Here is a 3,180-nt window from a genome sequence, read left to right as displayed (position 1 = left end):
TTCTGCCCCTGAGAAGCTCACAGAGTAAGCAGGGAGAGAGGTGTGTGCAAAATGAATGCTAATACAAAACCCACATTGTGGGGCAAAGTGCAGGATAAAGTTCCAAGGTGGGGATGGGGGCGGGCAGTCAGTTCTGACTGGGTTAGGAGCTTGAGGACTGTGTCCTCAAAGTCCTCAAAGGAGGACACTGCATAGGACCTTGAAGGATGAGACAGACTTAATAAGCAGAGAAGGTGGAGAGACGGTGAGAGATGGTGGCAGGGGAAGTGGCAGATGCAAAATTGTGGGGCAGGACCTCACTGTGCTGTTTGAGGGAGTCATGGGTATTTTGGTGGACCAGGGGCTTAGGGGGAGGCAAGTGAGAAAGTAAAGAATGAAGAGCACTCGGTCTGTATTTTACCTTTTGGCTGTCTGCTCATCGCTGTGCTCGGGCAACAGTACCCCAGACCTGCCTATGTCCACAGGGCCACCCCCTCAGGAGGTGAGATCAAGCAGGGCACCCCAGTGCTGTTCATTCGGAGAGAGCAGCCGGGTGTTAGCTCTGAATGAAGAATCCTCTTTTGAGCCAGATCATCCATGATACTGGATCCATGTACTGAGGTCCACAAGGCCACGATATTTCTGCAACGTGTTCATTTAAGCTCCAGTTAAATGGGCAATAATAGTCCTTTCCATGTGTGTGCACCCGCGCGTACAGTGCAAACCTACCTAGCACCTGACTCTTTATTTACAAAGCACTTTCTCACCTGTTAACCAGCGGAGTCTCCCAACGCTCCCATAAGTTAGAGGGGCAGAGAAAACGCACCCCACTTCATAGGTGAGGAAACAGGCTGGAGCTACCATGGGTTAAGGTTGATGTCCCCTGTCACAAAGTGGCTACAGAATGTGAACACCATCTAAAGAGCAGGGGAAGAAGTAATTTATTGGCCAGGTCTCCATCCACTTTTTTAGGGTACAAGTCTTTCATCAAAATGTCAAGAAGTCCAATTTCCTGTAGACTTGAGAAAAGTTGATTTTGATCAGAACAACCAGTCCCACAGAGTGTTAAAGTTCCCATCTTCTGGGGCTTCCCTGGTGGCGCAGTGGTTGAGAGTCCGCCTGCTGGTGCAGGGGACGCGGGTTCGTGCCCCGGATCGGTAGGATCCCACATGCCGCGGAGCGGCTGGGCCCGTGGGCCATGGCCGCTAAACCTGCGCGTCCGGAGCCTGTGCTCCGCAACGGGAGAGGCCACAACAGTGAGAGGCCCGCGTACCGCAAAAAAAAAAAAAAAAAAGTTCCCATCTTCTGGCTTTTCCTGCTAAGGACTATGACATTCACAGTCAGTGATCAACTTATTCTCAGGATGGACTGCTCTTATATTAATGCTAATTAATAACTCCTCTCCTCCAGTCCCTCTTTGTGACACCGAGTCATAGAGCACCGATGCTGGAAGGGCTGTAAAGGCACCAGTAAAGTGGTTTTAAAGTTTTTTCATTCACTGATCTATCATCGCATTGACTCATAAGCTGTGAAGTAGCTAACGGCCTGGATCATTATCCCCCTCTTACAAATGAAATAACTACAACAAAAACAGGCTGAGCCACCTCCCCACACGTGGTAGAGCTAGGCCTGGAACACAGGTCTCATAACCCCCCATCAATGCTCAACCTACCACACCAAACCCCCTCTCCCTTCCACCCTGCAGATTAGATGAAATTTACAACATCCCTGAATTTCACAAAGGGGGAAACCGCAGCTCAGAGAGGAGCAGAAATCTGGCTGGCCTTGATGGCATTCTGGAGAGCTCCCTGCTTCTCACTCTCGCTAGAGAGAGGGAGAAACACAAGTATTCCCTTTATGCCATCATGAGGGTTGTTGCATGTCAGCCCCCGTCTTAACCTAAGTATGACTCCAGGCCAATATCAAAAGGAAGGGGAGAGTGTCCACCTACACATTCACGGTAGCTAGCCACATTGTGCTGTACTGGCCACAGCCGGCCAGCTCCAGGGCATTCTTTTGAAACACATAATGGCATCCACTCCCCGCACCCCCTCCCCCAGCCCCAGCCTCAGCTCCTGCTGACAGGCAGGCTCAGAAGCCAACAGGCTGTAGCCTGAAGCGGCTCCCAGCAGGAGCTGGACAAGGCCGACAAGGTTACAGGTGCTTTTCATCCAGCCTCGCAGGAGAGCACCAACTTCCTGCTGCTAGAAATTTGTCTGCAAATTTTTGTCCTCATTCAAATCGAAGGATGGAGGCCTGGAGACACCGGGGTGATATGATAACTTGATTAAGCCCCAGGACAGATGACACGCTGGCTCAAAGGCCATGTGCTCTCCTTAACCTCTCCAAGGGAGACCACAGGCTTTGCTGGTAATTGGCCCATTGTCCCTTCCACAGTGCTTCCTACAGAAGCCCACTAATCGCCATGGCCCTGGGCTCCTCTCTGCAGCAGTCTTAAATACCCTCAGAACCATCAGACTCGGTGAGCTGTGAAAAATACCTGTGCAATGTGACATACGAGAGTCGTGATTTGAGAGGCCGAAAATGACCTTTACTGGAAACAATTACTTGGTGAGACACCCTTCCATCCTCCAGCCTGAGTGTAAATTGCAACACATTTAGGGATGAAAGTCTGAGACGGTTTTGTTTAAAAGTGAGTTCAAACTTTTAGAATATTTGGTTCTCTTGAGGAAATAATCCCCCATCTTTCATTTTTATCCAGTTTAGCGTCTCCTGTTGGACTACCCATTACTGAGAGTGTTTTTGATCAACCATTTCCAGATACTCTGGCATACACTGATGTGAGTCTGCCTCGGGTGAGCCAATGTGTATATGTCATTGTTTCTGGAACAGATGTAAGGTTCAGGTCTGCCAAAGGAGGGAAAGAGAGCACTAAACAGAATGGGTTGGATGGATGGGATAGACAGATGGGTCGTTCGCCATGGTGATAGTTTTTCTTTCACTCCGTTTTAAAGTCTTCCATCAGCCTTTTTTCACTGATAGACTTCAGGAATTTTAGAGTTGAGAGGGAGTTCAAAACGAATCTCCTCAATCCACTTTCTTTAGGAATATTGTAAAGGAATAAAATTCACTATTGTTAGCTCAGCATCTCAGATGCGTTCTCCTTGAGGGACGTCAAGAAACAGAGCTGTTAGCGGCACTTGAAAATAAGCAAAGTACACCATTAAAAGTTAAAGAAAT

Source organism: Delphinapterus leucas, chromosome 4, assembly GCF_059928025.1.
Source record: "Delphinapterus leucas isolate spDelLeu-1000000601 "Yukka" chromosome 4, BTC_Dleu_Yukka2, whole genome shotgun sequence".
Taxonomy (NCBI): Eukaryota; Metazoa; Chordata; class Mammalia; order Artiodactyla; family Monodontidae; genus Delphinapterus; species Delphinapterus leucas.
The sequence above is the reverse complement of the archived record's forward strand: the minus strand, read 5'-3'. Positions refer to the sequence as shown.